Source organism: Pseudophryne corroboree, chromosome 4 (genome assembly GCF_028390025.1).
Source record: "Pseudophryne corroboree isolate aPseCor3 chromosome 4, aPseCor3.hap2, whole genome shotgun sequence".
Taxonomy (NCBI): Eukaryota; Metazoa; Chordata; class Amphibia; order Anura; family Myobatrachidae; genus Pseudophryne; species Pseudophryne corroboree.
This window is the reverse complement of record NC_086447.1, coordinates 16,153,123-16,175,556: the sequence shown is the minus strand read 5'-3', so window position 1 is coordinate 16,175,556 and position 22,434 is coordinate 16,153,123. Positions and strand designations below refer to the sequence as shown.

The 22,434-nt window shown below is 36.7% G+C and overlaps 19 non-coding genes across 19 annotated transcripts; 12 read left to right on the top strand and 7 right to left on the bottom strand.

Moving 5' to 3' along the window:
- Nucleotides 1-1,442: 1,442 nt before the first annotated feature.
- Nucleotides 1,443-1,514, bottom strand: TRNAM-CAU (transfer RNA methionine (anticodon CAU)). Its single transcript has one exon. It is a non-coding gene; the product is annotated as a tRNA-Met (tRNA).
- A 186-nt stretch (nt 1,515-1,700) lies between these two features.
- TRNAN-GUU (transfer RNA asparagine (anticodon GUU)) lies at nt 1,701-1,774 on the top strand. Its single transcript has one exon. It is a non-coding gene; the product is annotated as a tRNA-Asn (tRNA).
- Nucleotides 1,775-2,834: 1,060 nt separating this feature from the next.
- On the top strand, nt 2,835-2,908 carry TRNAN-GUU (transfer RNA asparagine (anticodon GUU)). Its single transcript has one exon. It is a non-coding gene; the product is annotated as a tRNA-Asn (tRNA).
- Nucleotides 2,909-7,503: 4,595 nt separating this feature from the next.
- TRNAN-GUU (transfer RNA asparagine (anticodon GUU)) lies at nt 7,504-7,577 on the top strand. The gene has a single exon. It is a non-coding gene; the product is annotated as a tRNA-Asn (tRNA).
- A 3,153-nt stretch (nt 7,578-10,730) lies between these two features.
- On the bottom strand, nt 10,731-10,802 carry TRNAM-CAU (transfer RNA methionine (anticodon CAU)). Its single transcript has one exon. It is a non-coding gene; the product is annotated as a tRNA-Met (tRNA).
- A 186-nt stretch (nt 10,803-10,988) lies between these two features.
- On the top strand, nt 10,989-11,062 carry TRNAN-GUU (transfer RNA asparagine (anticodon GUU)). Its single transcript has one exon. It is a non-coding gene; the product is annotated as a tRNA-Asn (tRNA).
- An 801-nt stretch (nt 11,063-11,863) lies between these two features.
- TRNAM-CAU (transfer RNA methionine (anticodon CAU)) lies at nt 11,864-11,935 on the bottom strand. Its single transcript has one exon. It is a non-coding gene; the product is annotated as a tRNA-Met (tRNA).
- A 186-nt stretch (nt 11,936-12,121) lies between these two features.
- On the top strand, nt 12,122-12,195 carry TRNAN-GUU (transfer RNA asparagine (anticodon GUU)). Its single transcript has one exon. It is a non-coding gene; the product is annotated as a tRNA-Asn (tRNA).
- An 818-nt stretch (nt 12,196-13,013) lies between these two features.
- Nucleotides 13,014-13,085, bottom strand: TRNAM-CAU (transfer RNA methionine (anticodon CAU)). Its single transcript has one exon. It is a non-coding gene; the product is annotated as a tRNA-Met (tRNA).
- Nucleotides 13,086-13,271: 186 nt separating this feature from the next.
- Nucleotides 13,272-13,345, top strand: TRNAN-GUU (transfer RNA asparagine (anticodon GUU)). Its single transcript has one exon. It is a non-coding gene; the product is annotated as a tRNA-Asn (tRNA).
- Nucleotides 13,346-14,146: 801 nt separating this feature from the next.
- On the bottom strand, nt 14,147-14,218 carry TRNAM-CAU (transfer RNA methionine (anticodon CAU)). Its single transcript has one exon. It is a non-coding gene; the product is annotated as a tRNA-Met (tRNA).
- Nucleotides 14,219-14,404: 186 nt separating this feature from the next.
- TRNAN-GUU (transfer RNA asparagine (anticodon GUU)) lies at nt 14,405-14,478 on the top strand. Its single transcript has one exon. It is a non-coding gene; the product is annotated as a tRNA-Asn (tRNA).
- Nucleotides 14,479-15,570: 1,092 nt separating this feature from the next.
- On the top strand, nt 15,571-15,644 carry TRNAN-GUU (transfer RNA asparagine (anticodon GUU)). The gene has a single exon. It is a non-coding gene; the product is annotated as a tRNA-Asn (tRNA).
- Nucleotides 15,645-16,462: 818 nt separating this feature from the next.
- Nucleotides 16,463-16,534, bottom strand: TRNAM-CAU (transfer RNA methionine (anticodon CAU)). The gene has a single exon. It is a non-coding gene; the product is annotated as a tRNA-Met (tRNA).
- Nucleotides 16,535-16,720: 186 nt separating this feature from the next.
- On the top strand, nt 16,721-16,794 carry TRNAN-GUU (transfer RNA asparagine (anticodon GUU)). Its single transcript has one exon. It is a non-coding gene; the product is annotated as a tRNA-Asn (tRNA).
- A 1,060-nt stretch (nt 16,795-17,854) lies between these two features.
- Nucleotides 17,855-17,928, top strand: TRNAN-GUU (transfer RNA asparagine (anticodon GUU)). The gene has a single exon. It is a non-coding gene; the product is annotated as a tRNA-Asn (tRNA).
- Nucleotides 17,929-19,020: 1,092 nt separating this feature from the next.
- TRNAN-GUU (transfer RNA asparagine (anticodon GUU)) lies at nt 19,021-19,094 on the top strand. Its single transcript has one exon. It is a non-coding gene; the product is annotated as a tRNA-Asn (tRNA).
- Nucleotides 19,095-20,187: 1,093 nt separating this feature from the next.
- TRNAN-GUU (transfer RNA asparagine (anticodon GUU)) lies at nt 20,188-20,261 on the top strand. The gene has a single exon. It is a non-coding gene; the product is annotated as a tRNA-Asn (tRNA).
- Nucleotides 20,262-22,246: 1,985 nt separating this feature from the next.
- Nucleotides 22,247-22,318, bottom strand: TRNAM-CAU (transfer RNA methionine (anticodon CAU)). The gene has a single exon. It is a non-coding gene; the product is annotated as a tRNA-Met (tRNA).
- Nucleotides 22,319-22,434: the final 116 nt, after the last annotated feature.

Here is a 22,434-nt window from a genome sequence, read left to right as displayed (position 1 = left end):
AAAATCGTTGCCCCAATGCATCATTGAAATTCAAGATGGAAAGATGATTTTGAAATATCAATTGTACATTTTGCATTGCTCTTCTGGTGACAATGTAGCTTGTTTTTGTCAATTACCATTTCAGTAATAGGGTAAAGAAAATTAAGTGGATTTCTGAAAGAAAACAATGCTGTCAATATACTATTAAAACAAATTAAAATGTTAAAAGTTATTGTACTTTAAGTAAAAATAAAAGAGTCAAAATATCAATTCCAGTTTGGAAGAATTTAATTAACAAAAAAATAAGTGCACATAGCAGAGGATGGTTTCGATCCACTGACCTCAGGGTTTTGGGCCCAGCACGCTTCCGCTGCGCCACTCTGCTGCTCATGTAAGTGCCAGAGATCCTGAAGTACTCACTCATCATGTGAAAGTACCAATGTGTTTCTTCGTTGGTCAATGGAAGAAAAATCTTGCAAAACTCTCCAGATTATTGCCTTTTTAACCTTTTTCTAGGAAACTTTCTAGATGAATGCTTTTTAGCCTTTGTCAGTACATGCTTTTGCAAGCTGTCTCTGTGGCGCAATCGGTTAGCGCATTCGGATGTTAACCGAAAGGCTGGTGGTTCAATACCACCCAGTGACATAATTGACCTTGTGATCAAATTTTGCTGATCTTTAAGTAGACAAGTCAAAATTTCAAACCACCTCTTATAGTGTAGGGTACCTGGCCTTCTCTGATGCAATCAGAGTCAGATTTGATTAAGTCATTTTATAAAAAACAGGAAGCACAATTTAGCATGGGGTTGCAGAGAAAAAAAATTATGCAGGCAGAGAAATCCAATTGAGTGATTAGTCAGCTCTCCATTTTATGGCTTTATTTTTATGCTAACACATTTGCTCTCTGAAAAGTGTCCACAAAGCCAAGTCTCTGATTAACACCTTTGTAGGAATGGTTTTTCACCTATTACTGATTAAAACTTGCTTCATTGGAAAGGCAGCAAGATGCATCCTCATTACAATGTCCACTGAAATAATACAGGTTGACACCAGGAAACATAAACCTCACTGCATCCTTGCTGCTTTCTCAAGTGGGAATCTTTTTAATGTGAAAACCAGGTGATATCTAATCAGCACACAGGTAAAAGTTAAGAAAATCTTTCTTTAAGGGTGAAGATGTTTCTCACAAAATCGTTGCCCCAATGCATCATTGAAATTCAAGATGGAAAGATGATTTTGAAATATCAATTGTACATTTTGCATTGCTCTTCTGGTGACAATGTAGCTTGTTTTTGTCAATTACCATTTCAGTAATAGGGTAAAGAAAATTAAGTGGATTTCTGAAAGAAAACAATGCTGTCAATATACTATTAAAACAAATTAAAATGTTAAAAGTTATTGTACTTTAAGTAAAAATAAAAGAGTCAAAATATCAATTCCAGTTTTGTAAGAATTTAATTAACATAGCAAAGGATGGTTTCGATCCACCGACCTCTGGGTTATGGGCCCAGCACGCTTCCACTGCGCCACTCTGCTGCTCATGTAAGTGTCAGAGATCCTGAAGAACTCACTCATCATGTGAAAGTACCAATGTGTTTCTTCGTTGGTCAATGGAAGAAAAATCTTGCAAAACTCTCCAGATTATTGCCTTTTTAACCTTTTTCTAGGAAACTTTCTAGATGAATGCTTTTTAGCCTTTGTCAGTACATGCTTTTGCAAGCTGTCTCTGTGGCGCAATCGGTTAGCGCATTCGGCTGTTAACCGAAAGGTTGGTGGTTCAATCCCACCCGGGGACGTAATTGACTAAGTCAAAATTTCAAACCACCTTTTATGGTGTAAGGTACCTGGCCTTCTCTGATGCAATCAGAGTCAGATTTGATTAAGTCATTTTATAAAAAACAGGAAGCACAATTTAGCATTGGGGTTGCAGAGAAAAAAAAATATGCAGGCAGAGAAATCCAATTGAGTGATTAATCAGCTCTCCATTTTATGGCTTTATTTTTATGCTAACACATTTGCTCTCTGAAAAGTGTCCACAAAGCCAAGTCTCTGATTAACACCTTTGTAGGAATGGTTTTTCACCTATTACTGATTAAAACTTGCTTCATTGGAAAGGCAGCAAGATGCATCCTCATTACAATGTCCACTGAAATAATACAGGTTGACACCAGGAAACATAAACCTCACTGCATCCTTGCTGCTTTCTCAAGTGGGAATCTGTTTAATGTGAAAACCAGGTGATATCTAATCAGCACACAGGTAAAAGTTAAGAAAATCTTTCTTTAAGGGTGAAGATGTTTCTCACAAAATCGTTGCCCCAATGCATCATTGAAATTCAAGATGGAAAGATGATTTTGAAATATCAATTGTACATTTTGCATTGCTCTTCTGGTGACAATGTAGCTTGTTTTTGTCAATTACCATTTCAGTAATAGGGTAAAGAAAATTAAGTGGATTTCTGAAAGAAAACAATGCTGTCAATATACTATTAAAACAAATTAAAATGTTAAAAGTTATTGTACTTTAAGTAAAAATAAAAGAGTCAAAATATCAATTCCAGTTTTGGAAGAATTTAATTAACAAAAAAATAAGTGCACATAGCAAAGGATGGTTTCGATCCACCGACCTCTGGGTTATGGGCCCAGCACACTTCCGCTGCGCCACTCTGCTGCTCATGTAAGTGTCAGAGATCCTGAAGTACTCACTCATCATGTGAAAGTACCAATGTGTTTCTTCGTTGGTCAATGGAAGAAAAATCTTGCAAAACTCTCCAGATTATTGCCTTTTTAACCTTTTTCTAGGAAACTTTCTAGATGAATGGTTTTTAGCCTTTGTCAGTACATGCTTTTGCAAGTTGTCTCTGTGGCGCAATCGGTTAGCGCATTCGGCTGTTAACCGAAAGGCTGGTGGTTCAATCCCACCCGGGGACGTGATTGACCTTATGATCAAATTTTGGTGATCTTTAAGTAGACAAGTCAAAATTTCAAACCACCTCTTATAGTGTAGGGTACCTGGCCTTCTCTGATGCAATCAGAGTCAGATTTGATTAAGTCATTTTATAAAAAACAGGAAGCACAATTTAGCATTGGGGTTGCAGAGAAAAAAAATTATGCAGGCAGAGAAATCCAATTGAGTGATTAATCAGCTCTCCATTTTATGGCTTTATTTTTATGCTAACACATTTGCTCTCTGAAAATTGTCCACAAAGCCAAGTCTCTGATTAACACCTTTGTAGGAATGGTTTTTCACCTATTACTGATTAAAACTTGCTTCATTGGAAAGGCAGCAAGATGCATCCTCATTACAATGTCCACTGAAATAATACAGGTTGACACCAGGAAACATAAACCTCACTGCATCCTTGCTGCTTTCTCAAGTGGGAATCTGTTTAATGTGAAAACCAGGTGATATCTAATCAGCACACAGGTAAGAAGTTAAGAAAATCTTTCTTTAAGGGTGAAGATGTTTCTCACAAAATCGTTGCCCCAATGCATCATTGAAATTCAAGATGGAAAGATGATTTTGAAATATCAATTGTACATTTTGCATTGCTCTTCTGGTGACAATGTAGCTTGTTTTTGTCAATTACCATTTCAGTAATAGGGTAAAGAAAATTAAGTGGATTTCTGAAAGAAAACAATGCTGTCAATATACTATTAAAACAAATTAAAATGTTAAAAGTTATTGTACTTTAAGTAAAAATAAAAGAGTCAAAATATCAATTCCAGTTTTGGAAGAATTTAATTAACAAAATAATAAGTGCACATAGCACAGGATGGTTTCGATCCACCGACCTCTGGGTTATGGGCCCAGCACGCTTCCGCTGCACCACTCTGCTGCTCATGTAAGAGTCAGAGATCCTGAAGTACTCACTCATCATGTGAAAGTACCAATGTGTTTCTTCGTTGGTCAATGGAAGAAAAATCTTGCAAAACTCTCCAGATTATTGCCTTTTTAACCTTTTTCTAGGAAACTTTCTAGATGAATGCTTTTTAGCCTTTGTTAGTACATGCTTTTGCAAGTTGTCTCTGTGGTGCAATCGGTTAGCGCATGCGGCTGTTAACCGAAAGGCTGGTGGTTCAAAATCACCCTGGGACGTAATTGACCTTGTGATCAAATTTTGCTGATCTTTAAGTAGACAAGTCAAAATTTCAAACCACCTCTTATAGTGTAGGGTACCTGGCCTTCTCTGATGCAATCAGAGTCAGATTTGATTAAGTCATTTTATAAAAAACAGGAAGCACAATTTAGCATGGGGTTGCAGAGAAAAAAAATTATGCAGGCAGAGAAATCCAATTGAGTGATTAATCAGCTCTCCATTTTATGGATTTATTTTTATGCTAACACATTTGCTCTCTGAAAAGTGTCCACAAAGCCAAGTCTCTGATTAACACCTTTGTAGGAATGGTTTTTCACCTATTACTGATTAAAACTTGCTTCATTGGAAAGGCAGCAAGATGCATCCTCATTACAATGTCCACTGAAATAATACAGGTTGACACCAGGAAACATAAACCTCACTGCATCCTTGCTGCTTTCTCAAGTGGGAATCTGTTTAATGTGAAAACCAGGTGATATCTAATCAGCACACAGGTAAGAAGTTAAGAAAATCTTTCTTTAAGGGTGAATATGTTTCTCACAAAATCGTTGCCCCAATGCATCATTGAAATTCAAGATGGAAAGATGATTTTGAAATATCAATTGTACATTTTGCATTGCTCTTCTGGTGACAATGTAGCTTGTTTTTGTCAATTACCATTTCAGTAATAGGGTAAAGAAAATTAAGTGGATTTCTGAAAGAAAACAATGCTGTCAATATACTATTAAAACAAATTAAAATGTTAAAAGTTATTGTACTTTAAGTAAAAATAAAAGAGTCAAAATATCAATTCCAGTTTTGGTAAAATTTAATTAACAAAATAATAAGTGCACATAGCAGAGGATGGTTTCGATCCACCGACCTCTGGGTTATGGGCCCAGCACGCTTCCGCTGCACCACTCTGCTGCTCATGTAAGTGTCAGAGATCCTGAAGTACTCACTCATCATGTGAAAGTACCAATGTGTTTCTTCGTTGGTCAATGGAAGAAAAATCTTGCAAAACTCTCCAGATTATTGCCTTTTTAACCTTTTTCTAGGAAACTTTCTAGATGAATGCTTTTTAGCCTTTGTTAGTACATGCTTTTGCAAGTTGTCTCTGTGGTGCAATCGGTTAGCGCATGCGGCTGTTAACCGAAAGGCTGGTGGTTCAATACCACCCTGGGACGTAATTGACCTTGTGATCAAATTTTGCTGATCTTTAAGTAGACAAGTCAAAATTTCAAACCACCTCTTATAGTGTAGGGTACCTGGCCTTCTCTGATGCAATCAGAGTCAGATTTGATTAAGTCATTTTATAAAAAACAGGAAGCACAATTTAGCATGGGGTTGCAGAGAAAAAAAATTATGCAGGCAGAGAAATCCAATTGAGTGATTAATCAGCTCTCCATTTTATGGCTTTATTTTTATGCTAACACATTTGCTCTCTGAAAAGTGTCCACAAAGCCAAGTCTCTGATTAACACCTTTGTAGGAATGGTTTTTCACCTATTACTGATTAAAACTTGCTTCATTGGAAAGGCAGCAAGATGCATCCTCATTACAATGTCCACTGAAATAATACAGGTTGACACCAGGAAACATAAACCTCACTGCATCCTTGCTGCTTTTTCAAGTGGGAATCTGTTTAATGTGAAAACCAGGTGATATCTATTCAGCACACAGGTAAGAAGTTAAGAAAATCTTTCTTTAAGGGTGAAGATGTTTCTCACAAAATCGTTGCCCCAATGCATCATTGAAATTCAAGCTGGAAAGATGATTTTGAAATATCAATTGTACATTTTGCATTGCTCTTCTGGTGACAATGTAGCTTGTTTTTGTCAATTACCATTTCAGTAATAGGGTAAAGAAAATTAAGTGGATTTCTGAAAGAAAACAATGCTGTCAATATACTATTAAAACAAATTAAAATGTTAAAAGTTATTGTACTTTAAGTAAAAATAAAAGAGTCAAAATATCAATTCCAGTTTTGGAAGAATTTAATTAACAAAAAAATAAGTGCACATAGCAGAGGATGGTTTCGATCCACCGACCTCTGGGTTATGGGCCCAGCACGCTTCTGCTGCACCACTCTGCTGCTCATATAAGTGTCAGAGATCCTGAAGTACTCACTCATCATGTGAAAGTACCAATGTGTTTCTTCGTTGGTCAATGTAAGAAAAATCTTGCAAAACTCTCCAGATTATTGCCTTTTTAACCTTTTTCTAGGAAACTTTCTAGATGAATGCTTTTTAGCCTTTGTTAGTACATGCTTTTGCAAGTTGTCTCTGTGGTGCAATCGGTTAGCGCATGCGGCTGTTAACCGAAAGGCTGGTGGTTCAATACCACCCAGGGACGTAATTGACCTTGTGATCAAATTTTGCTGAACTTTAAGTAGACAAGTCAAAATTTTAAACCACCTCTTATAGTGTAGGGTACCTGGCCTTCTCTGATGCAATCAGAGTCAGATTTGATTAAGTCATTTTATAAAAAACAGGAAGCACAATTTAGCATGGGGTTGCAGAGAAAAAAAATTATGCAGGCAGAGAAATCCAATTGAGTGATTAATCAGCTCTCCATTTTATGGCTTTATTTTTATGCTAACACATTTGCTCTCTGAAAAGTGTCCACAAAGCCAAGTCTCTGATTAACACCTTTGTAGGAATGGTTTTTCACCTATTACTGATTAAAACTTGCTTCATTGGAAAGGCAGCAAGATGCATCCTCATTACAATGTCCACTGAAATAATACAGGTTGACACCAGGAAACATAAACCTCACTGCATCCTTGCTGCTTTCTCAAGTGGGAATCTGTTTAATGTGAAAACCAGGTGATATCTAATCAGCACACAGGTAAGAAGTTAAGAAAATCTTTCTTTAAAGGTGAAGATGTTTCTCACAAAATCGTTGCCCCAATGCATCATTGAAATTCAAGCTGGAAAGATGATTTTGAAATATCAATTGTACATTTTGCATTGCTCTTCTGGTGACAATGTAGCTTGTTTTTGTCAATTACCATTTCAGTAATAGGGTAAAGAAAATTAAGTGGATTTCTGAAAGAAAACAATGCTGTCAATATACTATTAAAACAAATTAAAATGTTAAAAGTTATTGTACTTTAAGTAAAAATAAAAGAGTCAAAATATCAATTCCAGTTTTGGAAGAATTTAATTAACAAAAAAATAAGTGCACATAGCAAAGGATGGTTTCGACCCACCGACCTCTGGGTTATGGGCCCAGCACGCTTCCGCTGCGCCACTCTGCTGCTCATGTAAGTGTCAGAGATCCTGAAGAACTCACTCATCATGTGAAAGTACCAATGTGTTTCTTCGTTGGTCAATGGAAGAAAAATCTTGCAAAACTCTCCAGATTATTGCCTTTTTAACCTTTTTCTAGGAAACTTTCTAGATGAATGCTTTTTAGCCTTTGTCAGTACATGCTTTTGCAAGCTGTCTCTGTGGCGCAATCGGTTAGCGCATTCGGCTGTTAACCGAAAGGTTGGTGGTTCAATCCCACCCGGGGACGTAATTGACCTTGTGATCAAATTTTGGTGATCTTTAAGTAGACAAGTCAAAATTTCAAACCACCTTTTATGGTGTAAGGTACCTGGCCTTCTCTGATGCAATCAGAGTCAGATTTGATTAAGTCATTTTATAAAAAACAGGAAGCACAATTTAGCATTGGGGTTGCAGAGAAAAAAAAATATGCAGGCAGAGAAATCCAATTGAGTGATTAATCAGCTCTCCATTTTATGGCTTTATTTTTATGCTAACACATTTGCTCTCTGAAAAGTGTCCACAAAGCCAAGTCTCTGATTAACACCTTTGTAGGAATGGTTTTTCACCTATTACTGATTAAAACTTGCTTCATTGGAAAGGCAGCAAGATGCATCCTCATTACAATGTCCACTGAAATAATACAGGTTGACACCAGGAAACATAAACCTCACTGCATCCTTGCTGCTTTCTCAAGTGGGAATCTGTTTAATGTGAAAACCAGGTGATATCTAATCAGCACACAGGTAAAAGTTAAGAAAATCTGTCTTTAAGGGTGAAGATGTTTCTCACAAAATCGTTGCCCCAATGCATCATTGAAATTCAAGATGGAAAGATGATTTTGAAATATCAATTGTACATTTTGCATTGCTCTTCTGGTGACAATGTAGCTTGTTTTTGTCAATTACCATTTCAGTAATAGGGTAAAGAAAATTAAGTGGATTTCTGAAAGAAAACAATGCTGTCAATATACTATTAAAACAAATTAAAATGTTAAAAGTTATTGTACTTTAAGTAAAAATAAAAGAGTCAAAATATCAATTCCAGTTTGGAAGAATTTAATTAACAAAAAAATAAGTGCACATAGCAGAGGATAGTTTCGATCCACCGACCTCTGGGTTATGGGCCCAGCACGCTTCCGCTGCGCCACTCTGCTGCTCATGTAAGTGCCAGAGATCCTGAAGTACTCACTCATCATGTGAAAGTACCAATGTGTTTCTTCGTTGGTCAATGGAAGAAAAATCTTGCAAAACTCTCCAGATTATTGCCTTTTTAACCTTTTTCTAGGAAACTTTCTAGATGAATGCTTTTTAGCCTTTGTCAGTACATGCTTTTGCAAGCTGTCTCTGTGGCGCAATCGGTTAGCGCATTCGGCTGTTAACCGAAAGGTTGGTGGTTCAATCCCACCCGGGGAAGTAATTGACCTTGTGATCAAATTTTGGTGATCTTTAAGTAGACAAGTCAAAATTTCAAACCACCTTTTATGGTGTAAGGTACCTGGCCTTCTCTGATGCAATCAGAGTCAGATTTGATTAAGTCATTTTATAAAAAACATTAAGCACAATTTAGCATTGGGGTTGCAGAGAAAAAAAAATATGCAGGCAGAGAAATCCAATTGAGTGATTAATCAGCTCTCCATTTTATGGCTTTATTTTTATGCTAACACATTTGCTCTCTGAAAAGTGTCCACAAAGCCAAGTCTCTGATTAACACCTTTGTAGGAATGGTTTTTCACCTATTACTGATTAAAACTTGCTTCATTGGAAAGGCAGCAAGATGCATCCTCATTACAATGTCCACTGAAATAATACAGGTTGACACCAGGAAACATAAACCTCACTGCATCCTTGCTTCTTTCTCACGTGGGAATCTGTTTAATGTGAAAACCAGGTGATATCTAATCAGCACACAGGTAAGAAGTTAAGAAAATCTTTCTTTAAGGGTGAAGATGTTTCTCACAAAATCGTTGCCCCAATGCATCATTGAAATTCAAGATGGAAAGATGATTTTGAAATATCAATTGTACATTTTGCATTGCTCTTCTGGTGACAATGTAGCTTGTTTTTGTCAATTACCATTTCAGTAATAGGGTAAAGAAAATTAAGTGGATTTCTGAAAGAAAACAATGCTGTCAATATACTATTAAAACAAATTAAAATGTTAAAAGTTATTGTACTTTAAGTAAAAATAAAAGAGTCAAAATATCAATTCCAGTTTTGGAAGAATTTAATTAACAAAAAAATAAGTGCACATAGCAAAGGATGGTTTCGATTCACCGACCTCTGGGTTATGGGCCCAGCACGCTTCCGCTGCGCCACTCTGCTGCTCATGTAAGTGTCAGAGATCCTGAAGAACTCACTCATCATGTGAAAGTACCAATGTGTTTCTTCGTTGGTCAATGGAAGAAAAATCTTGCAAAACTCTCCAGATTATTGCCTTTTTAACCTTTTTCTAGGAAACTTTCTAGATGAATGCTTTTTAGCCTTTGTCAGTACATGCTTTTGCAAGCTGTCTCTGTGGCGCAATCGGTTAGCGCATTTGGCTGTTAACCGAAAGGCTGGTGGTTCAATACCACCCAGGGATGTAATTGACCTTGTGATCAAATTTTGTTGATCTTTAAGTAGACAAGTCAAAATTTCAAACCACCTCTTATAGTGTAGGGTACCAGGCCTTCTCTGATGCAATCAGAGTCAGATTTGATTAAGTCATTTTATAAAAAACAGGAAGCACAATTTAGCATGGGGTTGCAGAGAAAAAAAATTATGCAGGCAGAGAAATCCAATTGAGTGATTAATCAGCTCTCCATTTTATGGCTTTATTTTTATGCTAACACATTTGCTCTCTGAAAAGTGTCCACAAAGCCAAGTCTCTGATTAACACCTTTGTAGTAATGGTTTTTCACCTATTACTGATTAAAACTTGCTTCATTGGAAAGGCAGCAAGATGCATCCTCATTACAATGTCCACTGAAATAATACAGGTTGACACCAGGAAACATAAACCTCACTGCATCCTTGCTGCTTTCTCAAGTGGGAATCTGTTTAATGTGAAAACCAGGTGATATCTAATCAGCACACAGGTAAGAAGTTAAGAAAATCTTTCTTTAAGGGTGAAGATGTTTCTCACAAAATCGTTGCCCCAATGCATCATTGAAATTCAAGATGGAAAGATGATTTTGAAATATCAATTGTACATTTTGCATTGCTCTTCTGGTGACAATGTAGCTTGTTTTTGTCAATTACCATTTCAGTAATAGGGTAAAGAAAATTAAGTGGATTTCTGAAAGAAAACAATGCTGTCAATATACTATTAAAACAAATTAAAATGTTAAAAGTTATTGTACTTTAAGTAAAAATAAAAGAGTCAAAATATCAATTCCAGTTTTGGAAGAACTTAATTAACATAGCAAAGGATGGTTTCGATCCACCGACCTCTGGGTTATGGGCCCAGCACGCTTCCACTGCGCCACTCTGCTGCTCATGTAAGTGTCAGAGATCCTGAAGAACTCACTCATCATGTGAAAGTACCAATGTGTTTCTTCGTTGGTCAATGGAAGAAAAATCTTGCAAAACTCTCCAGATTATTGCCTTTTTAACCTTTTTCTAGGAAACTTTCTAGATGAATGCTTTTTAGCCTTTGTCAGTACATGCTTTCGCAAGCTGTCTCTGTGGCGCAATCGGTTAGCGCATTCGGCTGTTAACCGAAAGGTTGGTGGTTCAATCCCACCCGGGGACGTAATTGACTAAGTCAAAATTTCAAACCACCTTTTATGGTGTAAGGTACCTGGCCTTCTCTGATGCAATCAGAGTCAGATTTGATTAAGTCATTTTATAAAAAACAGGAAGCACAATTTAGCATTGGGGTTGCAGAGAAAAAAAAATATGCAGGCAGAGAAATCCAATTGAGTGATTAATCAGCTCTCCATTTTATGGCTTTATTTTTATGCTAACACATTTGCTCTCTGAAAAGTGTCCACAAAGCCAAGTCTCTGATTAACACCTTTGTAGGAATGGTTTTTCACCTATTACTGATTAAAACTTGCTTCATTGGAAAGGCAGCAAGATGCATCCTCATTACAATGTCCACTGAAATAATACAGGTTGACACCAGGAAACATAAACCTCACTGCATCCTTGCTGCTTTCTCAAGTGGGAATCTGTTTAATGTGAAAACCAGGTGATATCTAATCAGCACACAGGTAAAAGTTAAGAAAATCTTTCTTTAAGGGTGAAGATGTTTCTCACAAAATCGTTGCCCCAATGCATCATTGAAATTCAAGATGGAAAGATGATTTTGAAATATCAATTGTACATTTTGCATTGCTCTTCTGGTGACAATGTAGCTTGTTTTTGTCAATTACCATTTCAGTAATAGGGTAAAGAAAATTAAGTGGATTTCTGAAAGAAAACAATGCTGTCAATATACTATTAAAACAAATTAAAATGTTAAAAGTTATTGTACTTTAAGTAAAAATAAAAGAGTCAAAATATCAATTCCAGTTTGGAAGAATTTAATTAACAAAAAAATAAGTGCACATAGCAGAGGATGGTTTCGATCCACCGACCTCTGGGTTATGGGCCCAGCACGCTTCCGCTGCGCCACTCTGCTGCTCATGTAAGTGCCAGAGATCCTGAAGTACTCACTCATCATGTGAAAGTACCAATGTGTTTCTTCGTTGGTCAATGGAAGAAAAATCTTGCAAAACTCTCCAGATTATTGCCTTTTTAACCTTTTTCTAGGAAACTTTCTAGATGAATGCTTTTTAGCCTTTGTCAGTACATGCTTTTGCAAGCTGTCTCTGTGGCGCAATCGGTTAGCGCATTCGGCTGTTAACCGAAAGGCTGGTGGTTCAATACCACCCAGTGACATAATTGACCTTGTGATCAAATTTTGCTGATCTTTAAGTAGACAAGTCAAAATTTCAAACCACCTCTTATAGTGTAGGGTACCTGGCCTTCTCTGATGCAATCAGAGTCAGATTTGATTAAGTCATTTTATAAAAAACAGGAAGCACAATTTAGCATGGGGTTGCAGAGAAAAAAAATTATGCAGGCAGAGAAATCCAATTGAGTGATTAGTCAGCTCTCCATTTTATGGCTTTATTTTTATGCTAACACATTTGCTCTCTGAAAAGTGTCCACAAAGCCAAGTCTCTGATTAACACCTTTGTAGGAATGGTTTTTCACCTATTACTGATTAAAACTTGCTTCATTGGAAAGGCAGCAAGATGCATCCTCATTACAATGTCCACTGAAATAATACAGGTTGACACCAGGAAACATAAACCTCACTGCATCCTTGCTGCTTTCTCAAGTGGGAATCTGTTTAATGTGAAAACCAGGTGATATCTAATCAGCACACAGGTAAAAGTTAAGAAAATCTTTCTTTAAGGGTGAAGATGTTTCTCACAAAATCGTTGCCCCAATGCATCATTGAAATTCAAGATGGAAAGATGATTTTGAAATATCAATTGTACATTTTGCATTGCTCTTCTGGTGACAATGTAGCTTGTTTTTGTCAATTACCATTTCAGTAGTAGGGTAAAGAAAATTAAGTGGATTTCTGAAAGAAAACAATGCTGTCAATATACTATTAAAACAAATTAAAATGTTAAAAGTTATTGTACTTTAAGTAAAAATAAAAGAGTCAAAATATCAATTCCAGTTTTGGAAGAATTTAATTAACATAGCAAAGGATGGTTTCGATCCACCGACCTCTGGGTTATGGGCCCAGCACGCTTCCACTGCGCCACTCTGCTGCTCATGTAAGTGTCAGAGATCCTGAAGAACTCACTCATCATGTGAAAGTACCAATGTGTTTCTTCGTTGGTCAATGGAAGAAAAATCTTGCAAAACTCTCCAGATTATTGCCTTTTTAACCTTTTTCTAGGAAACTTTCTAGATGAATGCTTTTTAGCCTTTGTCAGTACAAGCTTTCGCAAGCTGTCTCTGTGGCGCAATCGGTTAGCGCATTCGGCTGTTAACCGAAAGGTTGGTGGTTCAATCCCACCCGGGGACGTAATTGACTAAGTCAAAATTTCAAACCACCTTTTATGGTGTAAGGTACCTGGCCTTCTCTGATGCAATCAGAGTCAGATTTGATTAAGTCATTTTATAAAAAACAGGAAGCACAATTTAGCATTGGGGTTGCAGAGAAAAAAAAATATGCAGGCAGAGAAATCCAATTGAGTGATTAATCAGCTCTCCATTTTATGGCTTTATTTTTATGCTAACACATTTGCTCTCTGAAAAGTGTCCACAAAGCCAAGTCTCTGATTAACACCTTTGTAGGAATGGTTTTTCACCTATTACTGATTAAAACTTGCTTCATTGGAAAGGCAGCAAGATGCATCCTCATTACAATGTCCACTGAAATAATACAGGTTGACACCAGGAAACATAAACCTCACTGCATCCTTGCTGCTTTCTCAAGTGGGAATCTGTTTAATGTGAAAACCAGGTGATATCTAATCAGCACACAGGTAAAAGTTAAGAAAATCTTTCTTTAAGGGTGAAGATGTTTCTCACAAAATCGTTGCCCCAATGCATCATTGAAATTCAAGATGGAAAGATGATTTTGAAATATCAATTGTACATTTTGCATTGCTCTTCTGGTGACAATGTAGCTTGTTTTTGTCAATTACCATTTCAGTAATAGGGTAAAGAAAATTAAGTGGATTTCTGAAAGAAAACAATGCTGTCAATATACTATTAAAACAAATTAAAATGTTAAAAGTTATTGTACTTTAAGTAAAAATAAAAGAGTCAAAATATCAATTCCAGTTTGGAAGAATTTAATTAACAAAAAAATAAGTGCACATAGCAGAGGATGGTTTCGATCCACCGACCTCTGGGTTATGGGCCCAGCACGCTTCCGCTGCGCCACTCTGCTGCTCATGTAAGTGACAGAGATCCTGAAGTACTCACTCATCATGTGAAAGTACCAATGTGTTTCTTCGTTGGTCAATGGAAGAAAAATCTTGCAAAACTCTCCAGATTATTGCCTTTTTAACCTTTTTCTAGGAAACTTTCTAGATGAATGCTTTTTAGCCTTTGTCAATACATGCTTTTGCAAGCTGTCTCTGTGGCGCAATCGGTTAGCGCATTCGGCTGTTAACCGAAAGGTTGGTGGTTCAATCCCACCCGGGGACGTAATTGACCTTGTGATGAAATTTTGGTGATCTTTAAGTAGACAAGTCAAAATTTCAAACCACCTCTTATAGTGTAGGGTACCTGGCCTTCTCTGATGCAATCAGAGTCAGATTTGATTAAGTCATTTTATAAAAAACAGGAAGCACAATTTAGCATGGGGTTGCAGAGAAAAAAAATTATGCAGGCAGAGAAATCCAATTGAGTGATTAATCAGCTCTCCATTTTATGGCTTTATTTTTATGCTAACACATTTGCTCTCTGAAAAGTGTCCACAAAGCCAAGTCTCTGATTAACACCTTTGTAGGAATGGTTTTTCACCTATTACTGATTAAAACTTGCTTCATTGGAAAGGCAGCAAGATGCATCCTCATTACAATGTCCACTGAAATAATACAGGTTGACACCAGGAAACATAAACCTCACTGCATCCTTGCTGCTTTCTCAAGTGGGAATCTGTTTAATGTGAAAACCAGGTGATATCTAATCAGCACACAGGTAAGAAGTTAAGAAAATCTTTCTTTAAGGGTGAAGATGTTTCTCACAAAATCGTTGCCCCAATGCATCATTGAAATTCAAGATGGAAAGATGATTTTGAAATATCAATTGTACATTTTGCATTGCTCTTCTGGTGACAATGTAGCTTGTTTTTGTCAATTACCATTTCAGTAATAGGGTAAAGAAAATTAAGTGGATTTCTGAAAGAAAACAATGCTGTCAATATACTATTAAAACAAATTAAAATGTTAAAAGTTATTGTACTTTAAGTAAAAATAAAAGAGTCAAAATATCAATTCCAGTTTGGAAGAATTTAATTAACAAAAAAATAAGTGCACATAACAGAGAATGGTTTCGATCCACCGACCTCTGGGTTATGGGCCCAGCACGCTTCCGCTGCGCCACTCTGCTGCTCATGTAAGTGCCAGAGATCCTGAAGTACTCACTCATCATGTGAAAGTACCAATGTGTTTCTTCGTTGGTCAATGGAAGAAAAATCTTGCAAAACTCTCCAGATTATTGCCTTTTTAACCTTTTTCTAGGAAACTTTCTAGATGAATGCTTTTTAGCCTTTGTCAGTACATGCTTTTGCAAGCTGTCTCTGTGGCGCAATCGGTTAGCGCATTCGGCTGTTAACCGAAAGGCTGGTGGTTCAATACCACCCAGTGACATAATTGACCTTGTGATCAAATTTTGCTGATCTTTAAGTAGACAAGTCAAAATTTCAAACCACCTCTTATAGTGTAGGGTACCTGGCCTTCTCTGATGCAATCAGAGTCAGATTTGATTAAGTCATTTTATAAAAAACAGGAAGCACAATTTAGCATGGGGTTGCAGAGAAAAAAAATTATGCAGGCAGAGAAATCCAATTGAGTGATTAGTCAGCTCTCCATTTTATGGCTTTATTTTTATGCTAACACATTTGCTCTCTGAAAAGTGTCCACAAAGCCAAGTCTCTGATTAACACCTTTGTAGGAATGGTTTTTCACCTATTACTGATTAAAACTTGCTTCATTGGAAAGGCAGCAAGATGCATCCTCATTACAATGTCCACTGAAATAATACAGGTTGACACCAGGAAACATAAACCTCACTGCATCCTTGCTGCTTTCTCAAGTGGGAATCTGTTTAATGTGAAAACCAGGTGATATCTAATCAGCACACAGGTAAAAGTTAAGAAAATCTTTCTTTAAGGGTGAAGATGTTTCTCACAAAATCGTTGCCCCAATGCATCATTGAAATTCAAGATGGAAAGATGATTTTGAAATATCAATTGTACATTTTGCATTGCTCTTCTGGTGACAATGTAGCTTGTTTTTGTCAATTACCATTTCAGTAATAGGGTAAAGAAAATTAAGTGGATTTCTGAAAGAAAACAATGCTGTCAATATACTATTAAAACAAATTAAAATGTTAAAAGTTATTGTACTTTAAGTAAAAATAAAAGAGTCAAAATATCAATTCCAGTTTTGGAAGAATTTAATTAACATAGCAAAGGATGGTTTCGATCCACCGACCTCTGGGTTATGGGCCCAGCACGCTTCCACTGCGCCACTCTGCTGCTCATGTAAGTGTCAGAGATCCTGAAGAACTCACTCATCATGTGAAAGTACCAATGTGTTTCTTCGTTGGTCAATGGAAGAAAAATCTTGCAAAACTCTCCAGATTATTGCCTTTTTAACCTTTTTCTAGGAAACTTTCTAGATGAATGCTTTTTAGCCTTTGTCAGTACATGCTTTCGCAAGCTGTCTCTGTGGCGCAATCGGTTAGCGCATTCGGCTGTTAACCGAAAGGTTGGTGGTTCAATCCTACCCGGGGACGTAATTGACTAAGTCAAAATTTCAAACCACCTTTTATGGTGTAAGGTACCTGGCCTTCTCTGATGCAATCAGAGTCAGATTTGATTAAGTCATTTTATAAAAAACAGGAAGCACAATTTAGCATTGGGGTTGCAGAGAAAAAAAAATATGCAGGCAGAGAAATCCATATTGAGTGATTAATCAGCTCTCCATTTTATGGCTTTATTTTTATGCTAACACATTTGCTCTCTGAAAAGTGTCCACAAAGCCAAGTCTCTGATTAACACCTTTGTAGGAATGGTTTTTCGCCTATTACTGATTAAAACTTGCTTCATTGGAAAGGCAGCAAGATGCATCCTCATTACAATGTCCACTGAAATAATACAGGTTGACACCAGGAAACATAAACCTCACTGCATCCTTGCTGCTTTCTCAAGTGGGAATCTGTTTAATGTGAAAACCAGGTGATATCTAATCAGCACACAGGTAAAAGTTAAGAAAATCTTTCTTTAAGGGTGAAGATGTTTCTCACAAAATCGTTGCCCCAATGCATCATTGAAATTCAAGATGGAAAGATGATTTTGAAATATCAATTGTACATTTTGCATTGCTCTTCTGGTGACAATGTAGCTTGTTTTTGTCAATTACCATTTCAGTAATAGGGTAAAGAAAATTAAGTGGATTTCTGAAAGAAAACAATGCTGTCAATATACTATTAAAACAAATTAAAATGTTAAAAGTTATTGTACTTTAAGTAAAAATAAAAGAGTCAAAATATCAATTCCAGTTTGGAAGAATTTAATTAACAAAAAAATAAGTGCACATAGCAGAGGATGGTTTCGATCCACCGACCTCAGGGTTATGGGCCCAGCACGCTTCCGCTGCGCCACTCTGCTGCTCATGTAAGTGCCAGAGATCCTGAAGTACTCACTCATCATGTGAAAGTACCAATGTGTTTCTTCGTTGGTCAATGGAAGAAAAATCTTGCAAAACTCTCCAGATTATTGCCTTTTTAACCTTTTTCTAGGAAACTTTCTAGATGAATGCTTTTTAGCCTTTGTCAATACATGCTTTTGCAAGCTGTCTCTGTGGCGCAATCGGTTAGCGCATTCGGCTGTTAACCGAAAGGTTGGTGGTTCAATCCCACCCGGGGACGTAATTGACCTTGTGATCAAATTTTGGTGATCTTTAAGTAGACAAGTCAAAATTTCAAACCACCTCTTATAGTGTAGGGTACCTGGCCTTCTCTGATGCAATCAGAGTCAGATTTGATTAAGTCATTTTATAAAAAACAGGAAGCACAATTTAGCATGGGGTTGCAGAGAAAAAAAATTATGCAGGCAGAGAAATCCAATTGAGTGATTAATCAGCTCTCCATTTTATGGCTTTATTTTTATGCTAACACATTTGCTCTCTGAAAAGTGTCCACAAAGCCAAGTCTCTGATTAACTCCTTTGTAGGAATGGTTTTTCACCTATTACTGATTAAAACTTGCTTCATTGGAAAGGCAGCAAGATGCATCCTCATTACAATGTCCACTGAAATAATACAGGTTGACACCAGGAAACATAAACCTCACTGCATCCTTGCTGCTTTCTCAAGTGGGAATCTGTTTAATGTGAAAACCAGGTGATATCTAATCAGCACACAGGTAAGAAGTTAAGAAAATCTTTCTTTAAGGGTGAAGATGTTTCTCACAAAATCGTTGCCCCAATGCATCATTGAAATTCAAGATGGAAAGATGATTTTGAAATATCAATTGTACATTTTGCATTGCTCTTCTGGTGACAATGTAGCTTGTTTTTGTCAATTACCATTTCAGTAATAGGGTAAAGAAAATTAAGTGGATTTCTGAAAGAAAACAATGCTGTCAATATACTATTAAAACAAATTAAAATGTTAAAAGTTATTGTACTTTAAGTAAAAATAAAAGAGTCAAAATATCAATTCCAGTTTGGAAGAATTTAATTAACAAAAAAATAAGTGCACATAGCAGAGGATGGTTTCGATCCACCGACCTCAGAGTTATGGGCCCAGCACGCTTCCGCTGCGCCACTCTGCTGCTCATGTAAGTGCCAGAGATCCTGAAGTACTCACTCATCATGTGAAAGTACCAATGTGTTTCTTCGTTGGTCAATGGAAGAAAAATCTTGCAAAACTCTCCAGATTATTGCCTTTTTAACCTTTTTCTAGGAAACTTTCTAGATGAATGCTTTTTAGCCTTTGTCAATACATGCTTTTGCAAGCTGTCTCTGTGGCGCAATCGGTTAGCGCATTCGGCTGTTAACCGAAAGGTTGGTGGTTCAATCCCACCCGGGGACGTAATTGACCTTGTGATCAAATTTTGGTGATCTTTAAGTAGACAAGTCAAAATTTCAAACCACCTCTTATAGTGTAGGGTACCTGGCCTTCTCTGATGCAATCAGAGTCAGATTTGATTAAGTCATTTTATAAAAAACAGGAAGCACAATTTAGCATGGGGTTGCAGAGAAAAAAAATTATGCAGGCAGAGAAATCCAATTGAGTGATTAATCAGCTCTCCATTTTATGGCTTTATTTTTATGCTAACACATTTGCTCTCTGAAAAGTGTCCACAAAGCCAAGTCTCTGATTAACACCTTTGTAGGAATGGTTTTTCACCTATTACTGATTAAAACTTGCTTCATTGGAAAGGCAGCAAGATGCATCCTCATTACAATGTCCACTGAAATAATACAGGTTGACACCAGGAAACATAAACCTCACTGCATCCTTGCTGCTTTCTCAAGTGGGAATCTGTTTAATGTGAAAACCAGGTGATATCTAATCAGCACACAGGTAAGAAGTTAAGAAAATCTTTCTTTAAGGGTGAAGATGTTTCTCACAAAATCGTTGCCCCAATGCATCATTGAAATTCAAGATGGAAAGATGATTTTGAAATATCAATTGTACATTTTGCATTGCTCTTCTGGTGACAATGTAGCTTGTTTTTGTCAATTACCATTTCAGTAATAGGGTAAAGAAAATTAAGTGGATTTCTGAAAGAAAACAATGCTGTCAATATACTATTAAAACAAATTAAAATGTTAAAAGTTATTGGACTTTAAGTAAAAATAAAAGAGTCAAAATATCAATTCCAGTTTTGGAAGAATTTAATTAACAAAAAAATAAGTGCACATAGCAAAGGATGGTTTCGATCCACCGACCTTTGGGTTATGGGCCCAGCACACTTCCGCTGCGCCACTCTGCTGCTCATGTAAGTGTCAGAGATCCTGAAGTACTCACTCATCATGTGAAAGTACCAATGTGTTTCTTCGTTGGTCAATGGAAGAAAAATCTTGCAAAACTCTCCAGATTATTGCCTTTTTAACCTTTTTCTAGGAAACTTTCTAGATGAATGGTTTTTAGCCTTTGTCAGTACATGCTTTTGCAAGTTGTCTCTGTGGCGCAATCGGTTAGCGCATTCGGCTGTTAACCGAAAGGCTGGTGGTTCAATCCCACCCGGGGACGTGATTGACCTTATGATCAAATTTTGGTGATCTTTAAGTAGACAAGTCAAAATTTCAAACCACCTCTTATAGTGTAGGGTACCTGGCCTTCTCTGATGCAATCAGAGTCAGATTTGATTAAGTCATTTTATAAAAAACAGGAAGCACAATTTAGCATTGGGGTTGCAGAGAAAAAAAATTATGCAGGCAGAGAAATCCAATTGAGTGATTAATCAGCTCTCCATTTTATGGCTTTATTTTTATGCTAACACATTTGCTCTCTGAAAATTGTCCACAAAGCCAAGTCTCTGATTAACACCTTTGTAGGAATGGTTTTTCACCTATTACTGATTAAAACTTGCTTCATTGGAAAGGCAGCAAGATGCATCCTCATTACAATGTCCACTGAAATAATACAGGTTGACACCAGGAAACATAAACCTCACTGCATCCTTGCTGCTTTCTCAAGTGGGAATCTGTTTAATGTGAAAACCAGGTGATATCTAATCAGCACACAGGTAAGAAGTTAAGAAAATCTTTCTTTAAGGGTGAAGATGTTTCTCACAAAATCGTTGCCCCAATGCATCATTGAAATTCAAGATGGAAAGATGATTTTGAAATATCAATTGTACATTTTGCATTGCTCTTCTGGTGACAATGTAGCTTGTTTTTGTCAATTACCATTTCAGTAATAGGGTAAAGAAAATTAAGTGGATTTCTGAAAGAAAACAATGCTGTCAATATACTATTAAAACAAATTAAAATGTTAAAAGTTATTGTACTTTAAGTAAAAATAAAAGAGTCAAAATATCAATTCCAGTTTTGGAAGAATTTAATTAACAAAATAATAAGTGCACATAGCACAGGATGGTTTCGATCCACCGACCTCTGGGTTATGGGCCCAGCACGCTTCCGCTGCACCACTCTGCTGCTCGTGTAAGTGTCAGAGATCCTGAAGTACTCACTCATCATGTGAAAGTACCAATGTGTTTCTTCGTTGGTCAATGGAAGAAAAATCTTGCAAAACTCTCCAGATTATTGCCTTTTTAACCTTTTTCTAGGAAACTTTCTAGATGAATGCTTTTTAGCCTTTGTTAGTACATGCTTTTGCAAGTTGTCTCTGTGGTGCAATCGGTTAGCGCATGCGGCTGTTAACTGAAAGGCTGGTGGTTCAATACCACCCTGGGACGTAATTGACCTTGTGATCAAATTTGCTGATCTTTAAGTAGACAAGTCAAAATTTCAAACCACCTCTTATAGTGTAGGGTACCTGGCCTTCTCTGATGCAATCAGAGTCAGATTTGATTAAGTCATTTTATAAAAAACAGGAAGCACAATTTAGCATGGGGTTGCAGAGAAAAAAAATTATGCAGGCAGAGAAATCCAATTGAGTGATTAGTCAGCTCTCCATTTTATGGCTTTATTTTTATGCTAACACATTTGCTCTCTGAAAAGTGTCCACAAAGCCAAGTCTCTGATTAACACCTTTGTAGGAATGGTTTTTCACCTATTACTGATTAAAACTTGCTTCATTGGAAAGGCAGCAAGATGCATCCTCATTACAATGTCCACTGAAATAATACAGGTTGACACCAGGAAACATAAACCTCACTGCATCCTTGCTGCTTTCTCAAGTGGGAATCTGTTTAATGTGAAAACCAGGTGATATCTAATCAGCACACAGGTAAAAGTTAAGAAAATCTTTCTTTAAGGGTGAAGATGTTTCTCACAAAATCGTTGCCCCAATGCATCATTGAAATTCAAGATGGAAAGATGATTTTGAAATATCAATTGTACATTTTGCATTGCTCTTCTGGTGACAATGTAGCTTGTTTTTGTCAATTACCATTTCAGTAATAGGGTAAAGAAAATTAAGTGGATTTCTGAAAGAAAACAATGCTGTCAATATACTATTAAAACAAATTAAAATGTTAAAAGTTATTGTACTTTAAGTAAAAATAAAAGAGTCAAAATATCAATTCCAGTTTTGGAAGAATTTAATTAACATAGCAAAGGATGGTTTCGATCCACCGACCTCTGGGTTATGGGCCCAGCACGCTTCCACTGCGCCACTCTGCTGCTCATGTAAGTGTCAGAGATCCTGAAGAACTCACTCATCATGTGAAAGTACCAATGTGTTTCTTCGTTGGTCAATGGAAGAAAAATCTTGCAAAACTCTCCAGATTATTGCCTTT